The sequence below is a fragment of the Anastrepha obliqua genome, chromosome 2 (assembly GCF_027943255.1).
Source record: "Anastrepha obliqua isolate idAnaObli1 chromosome 2, idAnaObli1_1.0, whole genome shotgun sequence".
NCBI lineage: Eukaryota > Metazoa > Arthropoda > Insecta > Diptera > Tephritidae > Anastrepha > Anastrepha obliqua.
In genome coordinates, this window is record NC_072893.1 from 3,049,067 (window position 1) to 3,063,182 (window position 14,116).

Genomic DNA, 14,116 nt, shown 5'->3' on the forward strand with positions numbered 1-14,116 from the left:
TATGTGTATATGCATACATATGTACTTATATATCATTGCAGAATAATTAAAGAACAACGAATGAGGTCGACCTACTGCCAAATTTATCAATATTCCGCCAGAAACTGAAGCGAACCGAACCGAACATATTCAAGCCAAAAATAGAAAATGATTAAAAAATAATCAGCTGTTTTTATTATTAAGACCAAACTATGTTTCACTTTAAATCGCATTACCTTCATTCCATATTTAAAAATAACAAAAGAAAGGTATGCACTGTAACGCTATTCAACCAAAAAAATATGTTTGATATCATTAGGGTTTTAGCCGCGTTTGATAACTTTGTTGTACTGAATCCGAATTTGGACTAAAAATGTTCCAACACATGAGAGTTTTAGGAATATTTAACTCAGAGCTCTGAAATAATGGCAAAAATGCGTGAAATATACGAGTGTGTAAAAAAATTTAAAACGAAACGAAGATTTTAGTTTAATCAAGAACAATTATACATTTTTTAAAATTCCACAACTGTTTGAATTTTTACAGTTTTACAGCTGCAAGTTTGGGTGTGCTTGGGTTTGGGTGTGCTTGCCGCCTTCAATATTGTGACTTTGCTACTTTTTTGTTGGGCTGTTGCTAATAGTCGGTTGGTTAGCTGCCGCAATATTGCAAAAGTTATTTCGCGCCGAGCGTGTTGTTAATTTTGCGCTAAAAACAAAAAATAAACAGCATTAAACTTTCAAGTAGTATTTATAAAATAAAAACTTACTTCTTCTCTTCCAGTCTAACATCGTAGTGAAAACTTTTTTACTGTGCTTGATTAACTAGCCCAGTGCAGGCTTGTTTTACTGGCTCTGTTCGCTTTGCTCTACCATAAAAGCTTCTATGGCTAAATGGTAGCTTTGAACGCTATCAGAATATCAGAATAATCGACAACAAACGAAGCGGCGAGTGAGGTTGAAATGTTAAGGGCCGACAAAGTGCTGTCGAAAGAGCATTGCATTATTCGAAAATTTAAAGTGTATATGGGATCATCACCTTAACACTGCTCAATCACACTCTTTATGTTGACACTTGTTGTTATGTTGTTATGGCACTTTCATAGTATTTGTGAATAAATTGTAACTAAATGAAAGCAACTCAGCAAAATATCATCTTACATTTTCATCACCTCCCATATTTTAGCAGTATTTTGCTTATTCACTAACTTCGTCTCAGCGAAAAGGAAAAGTTGCATAGTATAACTATTTAATACTCAAAATTTAACAATTTTATATTGCTATATAAAAAACAATAAAAATAATAACTTATTAGCATTTATGACGGCACCTGCAGAATTGCCAATAGTCGTACCCCAACGTATGTTTAAAGTTATTATATTTTATTTGGTAAACGGAGTCGAATTTGCATTTTGCCCTAAAAAGCAGATTCCTGACGCGATTCTTTCTTCCCTGTCAAAAAATCACTTAACATTAACGATCACAACATTTCATCGACAATTTTGTCAACAGCTGGCACTATATTTCTTTGAAAGAACTTTTCAACACAACGAAATAAAACGTGAGTGACGGGAGCGAATTCTCTCTCTATTATTTAGAATTCAACACTTGGTGCTTTGTTGCTATTCTCACCATTATGTTTAACACATTACACTTATTTCATATTCAGTTCCATACGGCGTGTTATGTATGGCTTTGCACCCGGTAGAAAGAGGATCAACACACATTAAGTCGTCGTCGATATTAATGCAAATATGATAGATAATTTAAGAAATATCTGTAATAATAAAATGGCGTTATTATTAATTACCTTCCGGAATCACAACAATATCGGACGTTGATTTAGCAAACAGGGATGTACTATATGTATACATACGTACATACATACATATGTCCATGCTAGCACGTCCGTACCTGTACATAAATTCAGATGAGCACCTGGTACTTTCAAGCAGTCTTGTTTAGTTAATGATATTTTGTTGCACTAAAAAAAATTTATTCAATATATGTAGCTAAATAGAATTCATTTGATTTTTGAAATGCATTACGTATTTATTATTTCATTGCATATTACACTAGCACAGCACATTTTTTCAATTTTGTTATTTTACATTAATTCGTATACGAACAACACAATATTAAATAATTCACAGGCCGATAGCCCCAGATGCTAGTTGACTTTCTATTGTAACGTAGTTATTTATAATTATATTTCATATTAATAAATAAATCACTTTAAAATGTGGATTTTTGTGCTTTACGTCAGTTGTTGTTGTTTTTGTTTAAAAAAATATCAGATTTTGAAAAAAGAAATGCGCAGTTGAGTGTGTGGCAGATGAGGTGTTTTGACGTGGATATATGTAACTTTGAAAAATTCTATTAAAAACAGACAATGAGACAGAGTGATTCGTATGACGCGCATACATACATACATATATTTGTACATGTGCATAGGTATGAGGATAAAAAACCAACTTGGTACTAATTTTTTTCAAATACACCTGTACACACACATTGTTTTGTATATCTGTATGTACATGTATACAATATATAGTATATTTAGTATAAATCTACCATCCAGTATTTTCTAAAATATACGAACAAAAAATTGTTATTATTTGATTCATTTAGCTGATTAAAACTATCAAATATACTCCCATTCCCTAATCAAATACGACTATGCATGTCGTTGGGAGCAAGACACTTTGAACAAGTAGTAGTAGTGGAGCAGCTGATTTGATTTTGTTCTATGTGGGAACCAATACATTGCCTTGTTGTTTTGTTCCTTAGTTGGAAGTAATTTTGAAACCATCTTTCTGGTAAATTCTGTATGTATAACTGACTCATTTGTACATACTTTTAATAAATATTTGTGCGCACTATTGAGAAAGTGGTATACAACTCTAATCGAAGAATTACTATTTATTATACTTTATTTACTTCAATTAAGTCTATGGTTTAACAACATTACATACAATGGACAAATTAACTTAGAAATATTGAAAAGGCGTAATGAAACTAAAAATAGGAATTCAAAAGATTTAAGAAAACTTCTCTTGGCAAAAAGAAAACAAACGGGACATTATTATTTAAGTCATCAAATTCGCGAAATGCTCGAGATATAGGAGCATATCGTGTTCCTGTCTTACTACAATAAAACGGAAGAACTGTTCCAGGAGAACGGATGAGGGCATTACAACAACAATGCTAGTAATGTTGTAAGTAAAAGATAAACACAGAATGCACACGCGACTATCTCGAGATTTAGGATTTAAAAGCAAGAGACAAGACGAATAAGACAGTATGGGATTCGTGAAGTTTAAAGAGCGAAGGGCAAATTTAACAAAAAAATATTTTCTGAATCCATTCGACCATTCCAAATAAAGACCGCAAACTACAGATGCAAATGAATAAGTGAAGTATACTAACTTTGTTGTAAGTATACGGATTTGTAAATTCGGAGGCGTTACGTCTTACAAAGCCAAGCATAGAGTACATCTTTGACGTTATATAAGTTATTCCATATTGCTCAAATGAGGCGATGGATAGTGGTTCTTTTTTTCATTGGTGTACAAAATTATTTTACTGAATAACCAATGGGATGGTAATTATGAAGATTTTAAAGAAAAAGAGTTAGTGGGCCTTTGCATGCAGTGGGGCCATTGCGCTGCTGTGGAACGTGAAGGAGTCAATAGAGGGAGCAATAACTCTTTTACTAAATTGCTAAAACAGTCCAGGGACCCAAGTGGAAAACTGGCGACGTCAACCAACAACGACCATATTCCGTAATAGCCAAGCCTCCGTTTACGGAGGTTGCAATAATTTGGAACCTCAAGACAACAAGCTCGACCCAAAACCAAAATAGGACAATTGCGCTCTAGATATTGTCGCAGGCATACTCTTATATATCCAGAATTGGCCAAACCATACTCAACATATGTACTCGTATTACAGGTTACCATTGCATGACACTAACCACCACTTCACATGCGCACTTAAGCCTACTCATCTAACACCCCTCTCGCTCGGGTCCCATCCTGTGGAAACAGCCTGTTGTTCTGCTTGTAAATTTACTGGCTCGTATCAGGGCCACCTCAAAGCGATTGCCTGCGAGGCCACTGTCGGAGGCGCTGTATAAGATCGCAGTGCGTGTCTTTAAATGGAATTGAACGTGTAAGCCTGAGATGAAATTTCCATTTGGGAAGAAAGTCCAACCTCCTTTCTTCAAAAAGTATAAATATTTAATATTTCATAAATTGTATAGTTCGTTTTATTTATAAAATTAATTTTTTGTCACAAAATTTATTTCCCATACATGGAATACCCCAATGAGGGTGGGGCGGCATGTACGTACGTGTTTCATTCAAACAATCGTTTGTTTTGATGTACTATTTTGTATAAACTCAACTCTTTATTCAAGATTGAGCATTTTTGGACATTGGCTTTTATATCTTAGTCACATTTTACTTCACTTATATCCCCTTCCATTTATTGGGTAGTGTTTTTGATGTGTACATATGTATGTATTAAATAAGTAACTGTTGCACATACGCACTCTTCAATATAAATATGCACATGTAAGCATTAACTTAAATTCGTATTGTAAATTTTTTATTTGTTTGGAGTTTTGTTAGCGATTTTCGTTATAATCAATAATTGTTACCAGTTTTAATAAACACCAAACCAGAACAACTTTAAGAAGACACGAAACCGGTTAGTTTAATTTGTGCAACGTACATACATATGTATGTAGCTGTTAGCTGTTATAAAAATACGTATCTATGCAAATAAAAATGTACTTATATACGATCTCACATATACAAACGTGTACTGAATATATGCTTGCCCGCTCTCAAAAAACTTGCCAATTTCTATAAATTTTTTGCGCTCTTTATTGACATTTCCACTTGCTCCGTTTGATCATAGCGCTCGATGTTGCGATTGTGTGTTGTTCGTTATTCTCACAAATCTGGCTATTCGATTTCTTCAGCTATTGAGCTTTTCTGCTCTCTTAATTATTATTAATAATATTAAGTTTTTACCTATAAGGTAATGGAATTAATGTTTTTGCATAAGCTTCCAATTTTCATTTCACTTAAAGAATAAGTAAATGAGCAAAGCATAAGAATATAAAAAAGTCGCGAAGAGCATAATAAACAAGTTATGAAAACTATTTACGTATATGATGTAAAAAAATGAAATCAAGCAAGTGGTCAAGCAATAACAACAACCAAAGTTGTCGTCAATAACAAAGAAACTCCCAAGTAATTATAAGTTATAAAAAAAACACAATAAATACTTGGCGCGTACACTTGAGTTAGGTGTTTGGCCACAAACACAACATTTTTTCCACAAATGCAGGGGAGTTTTACAGTCAAGTTATAACTTCTTCACTTAGTCAATTTCTAAAAAAGCTGAAGTAGCTCTGATGAAAATGTCCTTTAATCTCTCTCCGGGGTCCATCACATGGCGTATACGCAATATTTTTGTATGCACAGTACGCAAATGCGTGCCTAAAAGCAAACAAGTCCCATGTATATGCAATATAATTAACTGACGGTTTGATGTGTTTGGTAATTTATCGTTTATTGTTGAGGACCAACCGAGTGCTAGTAGGTACCTTAGTCCGACCGACGTGGCAGCAGGTATGTAAAATCGAAATAATAAGCTTCCTTCGACAGGTTATGGTAAATCCCTGAGTGCATTTCTATTGCACATGAAAGCCACCAACCACTCAAAGGGGCATACATTCGAAGGCCCCTCGATCATAGAACTAAACAAGTGCGAGAATCATTTAAATCTTGATTATTCAGTGGGGGCAATAATGATCTATGTACGATGCTTTTTAGGTTGGCAGTGTTTTTGAATTTTTTTAAAGAACATTTTTGAATTCTTTACTCATGTCATACAAAATTTTCAAATATTTGAGAAACATTTCCCTTAAGAAAATATACATCTACATAAAAATAGGCTGCAATTCTAACAGAAAACTAAAAATATTATGTTTTAAAAATGTATTTGCATATTTTCATCTTGAATACTTTTGAGTTTCCCTTTTTTTTTTAGTTCTACAGCTCCATTTTGTTTACAAACTGAATACCTTATTTGACGTCATATTTGGATCGGATTCAAATTTTTGTGTGCTTTTTTGTGCACTTTTTCAAATCAATATACAGAGGCGAACACTGAAGTCCGGACACTCAAAAATAAATAATTTTTTAATATTGATTTCAATTCTTACTTGGTACCATCTGGTTATCTACGAGTATGTAAACCGACTTCATTTAATTTGTATGTTAGTGTGAGTGCTTGAACAAGTTGGCCCTTGAGTGCCTAAACGTCATCGATATCAAGACGAAAACCCAATTGCGTATAAAATCGCGCTATAAATAGTAATCCTCATTCTTATGCGCTCATGTAAATTTTTATTGTTAGCCTGATTAAGAATAAGCTTTTTTGATTAATTTCGAATAAGCTTTTCGATGTCTTTTATTTTAAGGGAATGAGTATTGCAAGATGAATATAAAATCTTAAGAAACCTATTTGTTCCAAGGATGATAAATTACTAGGTTTGCTTAGCTGTGGTGAAAAACAAACTTGTGAGGGGAACTTCAGCCGCCACGTAACGGGAGTGATTCGCTAGCCAAGTTCAGCACGATCATTTCACATTTATTCACACACTCGTCCAATCAGTTAAGATTATGAACGAAGGCAGCGTCGATTTTTTCTCATGTAACAATCTTATTGCCGGCCGAAATCTGCACGATAATTTCACACACATTAACACAATCACCCAAACACATATTGACACATTCGCCCAATCAGTCGTTGCTCAGACGGTAACGAAGTGTCATTGGTTATTTTTTTCGTATATCATTTAAACAAACTTAGTTTTTCGTAAACTAACTGCTTCGTGACCACAAGTTACGTCAGCCCATCAGCTGATTCTGCCAAATTCGCTCTGAGCCGAATAACGGTCTGCTAAGTAGCTCACCTTTGAAATATTTTCACCATGTATTTGTTCTTTCTTTCTTGTTTTGTCGAAACTATTGGCGGCCACAGGTTCGATTCTTTGTGCACGATACACCAAATGGTGGAACAAGTTTTTCTAATAGCTGTCACCCATCGGCAGGGAAAGGCGTACCTCTGAGTGTATTTCTGCCATGAAAGAGCTCTTCATAAAAAACCATCTGCCATCGCAGTCGACTTAAAACTGTAGATCCCACCATTTGTGGAACAACATCAAGACGCACGCTACAAATAAGAGGAGGAGCTAGGTCAAATACCCAAAACGGGTGTATAAGTTTGGGGAACAAGAAATTATTTGCTGTAGTGATCGATGTCTCGTAAAGTATCGATCAAATAATTTAAAGTTTATGCTCGTTGTAAGTGACATTTCACATGAAAAAGATTATTTTGCGGTTTTTTGTTTTTTCCATTCAGCTGTGTGTTACAGGGTGTTAACAATGGCAGTCAAAAAATAGTCAATTCGATACACTTTACAGTTTTTCTTTGATAAAGGTGAAAATGTAAGACAGACCAAAGGCGAAATTGTGAATGGTGTTTATGGTGCCGATACTGTAACAGCTAATTACGTGCAATTTTGGTTTCATGGATTAACATACAGAATAAATCGAGGTTTACCGGCATGTTAGTAACCGTAACATCGCGCAGGAGCCAAAGATCGACCATAAAACAGTTTCAAACCATTTGCGTAAAATAAAAAATAAAAATAATGTATTTCCCTTCCTAACATAATATATACATATATATAAATATATTTGTTCTTTATTATGTAAAGAAATTTCAATAACAATGCTCTACTATGTTTATGTAATATGTTATTCAATTACATTTCAACTTTGGTTCCACTGGTACTCTCTAACCAAAATCGAAGTAAAACTGTATAATTACAGTTCCTGATACGGGCCTCTAATTCTTCTCTCTCTCTGCTCAAATTTGAAAGTCACGCATCGATAGATTTATACTTCTTTATACTTCTTAAGCGCTTACATATTAATATATCATAGATACAATTTTTCGAAACATACATATGTATGTACGTACATATCAATACCAGCACCACCTAGTGGGCGCATATTGTTGCAAAAATATTTCTTCACGGAGTTGTGTTTCTTTATTTCATACGTAGCAGTAGAATATGCAAATATATATTTTCATACGTTCAAACATTCAAATGTACTTTTATGTATGCAAACGAGTATACATATAAACATACACATCGGTTTACATTCAAACATTCATAAATATGTACATATATAATTATGATTTAAAATGTACAATTACCTCCTAATAAATTATTCATATTAATTTACTCTACACTTTAATTCTCAAATAGATTTCTTAGTCCCTTTACGTAAATGAATATGTATGTCTGCATACATAGTACACATAGTATATAAAAATATAACTGAATTAACATGTGCACCTAGGTATGTATGTATGTATGCACAGTATTTCAGTAGTTTTTATACAAACCGATAAATGCATTGATTGCCGCTTAGGTCAGGATGTTTATACCACAAATGCAGCTCCCTAAAGTTGTATAGTCTCTCAGAATAGCAGAGGAGAGTTTTCTTAGAAGAAATACACTTGCCAGTTTGCCATTCGCTGCCGAAGGAAACCGCAGTATGAAATGGGTATCGAATCTAATACCTTTTATTTGCATGTCAAGCACATAAAAGACGAAGCCACTATGGCCCATGATACGAAAAGGAAGGTGGTTTCATTACCGCTATAAGTAAATTGATTATAAGTCAGAATTTTGACATATCTGCAGATGTAAACATTAAGCATAGCTTTGCTACATTAGAGTTTTTTATGAAATATTTAGGATTTAGTACAAGAATAGAATTTGCATACCAAAAATGTGCACTAACCAGACAAGTTTTACTAGCCACAAACAATACTAAGTAAATGGCCATTCATATTCATAAAATTAAATTAATTTCCTCTAAGAATATACGAAATGATACGAAATGAAAGGCGAGTATATTTTTAGTTTATTTATTTTCTATTTCGACTTTATTTATCAAACACACAACCAAAAGTTAAAATGTCTGAATTTTTTTATTGCTCAATGTTTACCGGTCTGTAGTAAGATTTTGGTTAGTTCGAAATATGTACGCATGTAAAGGGTCTTTCAAGTAGACAGATGTATTATTTTACACGATAGAAGAACGCGTGAAAATGATTAAACCTAATATGAAAATGGTCGATCTTTAAGAGCAGCATATGGCAAAATTCGTGTTGTCTTTATTTTTGGTGGAAATAATCATCCGAATGAGTCGAGAATTCAAAGCTTGATAGAGAAAGGACTGGTAGCGCAAAAACTGGACGTTCTACTGAGAATATTGCTGCTGTAGCGCAAAGTGTTGCTGAACAACCTTCAACATCGATATCCCGACGTTCTTAAGACTGCGGCATTCTTTCTGTTTGGTGGATTTTACCTGTAGACGTGCACAGGGTGGGCATTTAAATGAAGCCAGTTTTCACTTGCAATTGTACGGCTCTTGAATAAAATGAGCCCAAGAGCCGTACCCTCGTAATATTAATTGGTGATGCGAGTGTAAATGTGTTTTATTAAAGCGCAGCGGATTAGGTAGATTGGTCACATTATAAGAATGCCAAATGAAGGAATTAAAAACAAAGAGTTTACTGTAGGTCCAGTCCGATAAGAGGAAGAAAAAGAGGCCGACCAAGAAAGAGATGCCTTGATAACGTCGACGCAGACTTAAAAGTGATGAACTTTCTTAATTGAGAAAATATATAGCAAGAGAGAGAGAGAGTGTAAACTGGAGGAAGATTATTGATAAAGCTATGGTCGGCCACAGACTGTGAAGCTAAGAAGAAGAAGAAGAAGAAGAACCACTATGGAGAGAATAATAATTTGGCCAAGGATGCTAGATTACTAGGTTTGATCAATAACGATAGTGGAAATGAAAATTGTGAGGGGAACTTCCCGCTACTTTGCTCTCAGCGAATTCGACAGCATCGCTGTGTGTCTGACGTCGCACTTATTCACGTGTTGTTTGTGTGATTTCTTCTTTTTCTTGCATTCCTGCTCGTATTTTCACATCTCGCTTATGCAACTGCGCCAATGTGACGCCACGCACTCTGTGATGGATGTAATCTTGTTTCTATCGTTCTTGGGTTATAACTGGATGTTTCTAAGTGTTCGTTTTTAGGAATGTAGGGTATATAAATATAAAAACGGTCTGTTTTTTAAGTCTATGCCAATTTTTACTGCATTGACACAAACTCCTCGCTCCAGAGCTTTCCAAATAAAAAAGCTGGTCAAACACAAATTCTGTGGCTGTCATATATACATACATATGTGCGTGTATAATATTTCTTGAAATGCTCAACTCCACCTGCTAATACAATACATAACCCATTGGAAACCTAGTCTTCGCTTACCGCATACTCATGAATATAAATACACAAATAAATAAATGTCGGCATATTGCCTTTTACACACACATATATATATATATATATGTATATAATATATATATATATTCGTGGATTGATTTAAAAGTGAAGGGTTTTTCAATTGGCGCGGGTAGATTTTGGCGCCCTGTGGCAGCCATTTTGTTTTGGTGACATCTGTCAAATCTTTTGTTTATTATTCAGTTGTGCATGCCAAATCATCACGGCAAGTTACACGATTGAACAGCACATTCAAATGATAAAACTTTATTATCAAAATGAGTGTTCATTAACGCAAACGTTGCGCGCATTGCGCCCATTTTTCGGTAGACGTGGTGGCCCTTCCAATTTCTTATGGCCCATATTGAATCATATGGACCTAGACGACATGTGGTTCCAGCAAGACGGCGCTACGTGCCACACAGCAAACGCCATTTTATTCCATTTCAACATCTACCCGCCCTTATTGAAAAACCCATTACATATATGCACATATTAAATATAGTGTACATATAAAAATGTTATGAAAAATGTGCGCATACGAAATAGTAGCTTCATCTTTAATTTTAAATCAATCCACGAACCATTCTATTCTGAATTATGATTTATTGTGCTTCAAGTGCAAGCTGGATTCGGCAATGCACTTATATGATTATTTCTAGAATAATATTTAGTAAAATGGCCTTTCGTATCGATTATGATCTCGCTTTTTGCGAGAATACTTTTAAAGTTTAGTACTACATATTTCTAAATTTCTATTTCTATTTCGAAGGGTTTTATATTTTCTAACCCATATCCGTAAATAAATCAATAGCTACCTTTTAAGACATTTACAGCCGTATACACACATACACACACTTACATTTACATACGTACGTGTTCATGTTATTTGTTTTGTTTTTGTTTATGTTTATGTGAATTTAGATTTTTTTGGCTCACTTCATGTGGATGCTCGAGAACATTAGGTTATAATTTTATTCCTACAAGCGCACTATGTAAATGATTTTTTTTTTTTCAAATACTGGTGTAAACTTTTACGGAAAAACTCAACTTATCGAAAATGTCTGTTTTTGGCGATGATGACCATAATTAGCCAAGGTCAAAACAGCGCGAGAAAATATGTTAAATATTATATATATGTAAGTACATGTGCGTATGTACGTAAGTATAAGAATATTGTTGACTTAATTCAGATAACAGAATATGCCACCACTTATATTTGTATTCATGCGTATTGGTGTACATACGTACATACACATAAGTAATTAAGTATTTATTAATGCTTGCCGAAAATTCTAAAATCGCATTGGAAATATCGCTGGTGTATATGTACGTAAATATATACAGACATGCGTTTGTATTTATTTATACGTAGGCATTTCTAAATTTATGACATTGCGTATAGATATAAATGCATGTATGTATGTAACTATTCTGATCTACCGTTGTGGTTTAAAAGGTGGGTACATATGTACTATATCTACACTTTTAATAGGAGATTGGTTGTTTATATCACTCAAACTACCCTTTTCTACACCTTTTTAGGATGTAAAGCTATAATTACAGATAAGTGATATATCACCTCCTGGTGATCAGAATTTCAGTATTTGTACACCCGCGCACTTGCACACAATTACCGAATTTCCGACCGCCTTTTTGGTGATACGTTGCCTATGAGTTTGTTTGATTAAATTTTGCTAAAATATGCGCGGATATATAGAGCGTGGCCTGCACGGAATTTGGCACTTCTTTACTTGTTTAAGGGGTCAGTCTACTTTGGAGACTCGAAAAAAAGGCTATATTCGTGATTTTTTTTTTGAGAAAACTATAAATGATAGTAATATAAAATTTGTTTGATTTATTAAATAAAGTCTTAAAATTCAGAAATAAATTTTTTTTTATTCAATTTTATAGTATTTTTAGTAAAAAAATAGCAGTGAAGCGTAACGTCTCAAACATGGGTTGGTGAGGCAGCTCCATCAGAACTCAAGAACGGCTTGTCTGAAACAAAAAAATCAAAATGTTTCAGATTCAGTAAGATACTGGCTACAAAATGACCCTCGGATATTAGGTTTTAATGAAGACAAAAAAAATGGCTGATAAAAATGGAAAATTTTTGATAGAACGGTTTTTTTTTTCGCATATTTAAAAAAAATATATAGTAAAAATTTAAAATTTCAAAACCCCCGAGCGTCAATTTGGTGCAAATTATGTCTAGAATAGGTGATCCAAATTTTATGAAAATCGGTTGATTAGTTTTTGAGATACAGTGGAGCTAGATTTTGAAAACGTTGTTTTGAGAAAAACGCGTTTAAAGTTTTTAATGCACGCTATACGCGCAGGTAGACGAAATGATGTTCAGGTAAAAAAAAAATAGTTAGAGTGCTCGGATTTTCTTAAAATTTTTACACAATATTTCTGGATATATATACTTTCAAATTATGCAAAAAAAAAAAATTGAAAAATTTTAAAGTGACAAAGTAGACTAACCCCTTAATTATGCATTTCTCTTAAATAGTCAATATTATTAAGACAAAAGTCAAATTTAAAGATATCTTTGCACTTTCTAAGTAACTTGGCGTTGTTAGTGTTCCAATTCTGTAAAAATGTTAGAAATGTTTTATCTGCGCAAATATGGTTCTTTCACATTTTTTCTTATAGGGATTTTACACGAATATATCGAAATTTGTTATTTTTCTACGTTTGAATTAGTCTATAACAGTTGTTTTTACATTCTTATGTATATGAAAAACATGCTTTTTACAGCCCAAGTGCAAACGCGGTCTTTTTTAATTGTTTTGTTTGAATTCCAGTGTAGATACCCACTTCTTAAATCAGATCGGCAGTGTAAACAAGCAGACTAGCGGTAGTTATAATCAAAACATAACCCAATACTCGAACAAGCAGTTAAATGGTGAAGAGTATGGAGTGAAAATGTAACGAGAATGATTAAGGAAAATAAAAATAAAATTATTCTTAAGTTTGTATAAAGTTTAGGTTTAAAGAGCGGAATATGAAGCTTTCTGAAAGCGCTCGAACAGTCAATGCACGCTCGCATAGCCATTCAGAATAATTTATTTACATATACAGAAATATGTTCATACGTGTGTATGCATATACGGGAATACACAGAGATATTAAGAATATTCGAGCGACAAACAATCCGTACGAATTATCACAAATTTTGCCAAATAGTGTTCATTTACAAAAACAAATTTGCACGGTAGTAAAAATTGGTAGAGCGAAGTGGTATTTGACTTTGAGAAATTTTTGTAAGAAATCGTAAGCAAAAAATATATACATTTGTACACATTTATCTTTGAAAATGCAAGTAAATATTTTTTTTGGTAAACTTCAAAAGTACATTTTTCTAATCTTCCTTAATTTACGCTTTTAAATTCAAACGACAAAATTATCAGCTGTCCATGGAACTTGCAAGTTTTCGCAAATTTTGCGTTGGCGCAATGTTTTGCTTATTTCTCTCTTTGAGCGAGAATACTTCGTGACTCTCCGGAGTTTCGTGAGCTGATAATAGATGTTGGATTTTCAAACGAATTCAGACATAATCATATTTTGACACAAATGCATAATACATGTAAGCATACAATTACGCGGGCAAGCATGGCGTATGAGCAACAAAGGGCTCCCTCCTCGAATAGAAACAGTGCAAATATATATGATTACAG

The 14,116-nt window shown here is 33.7% G+C and overlaps 1 protein-coding gene across 8 annotated transcripts in view; it reads right to left on the reverse strand.

Annotated features, from left to right (window-relative positions):
* Window positions 1–14,116, reverse strand: part of LOC129237260 (uncharacterized) — a 44,805-nt gene that overhangs the window by 29,726 nt on the left and 963 nt on the right. For 5 of the 8 annotated variants that reach the window (XM_054871882.1, XM_054871881.1, XM_054871880.1 and 2 more), the window contains exon 2: window positions 1,789–1,962. The exons of 1 other annotated variant lie outside the window; for it this stretch is intronic. The gene's annotated coding sequence lies outside the window, so the exon portion shown is untranslated. Of the gene's footprint in view, window positions 1–1,788; window positions 2,161–14,116 lie in introns of all 8 variants that reach the window. 2 more of the 8 variants (XM_054871878.1, XM_054871879.1) reach the window with 2 other exon arrangements.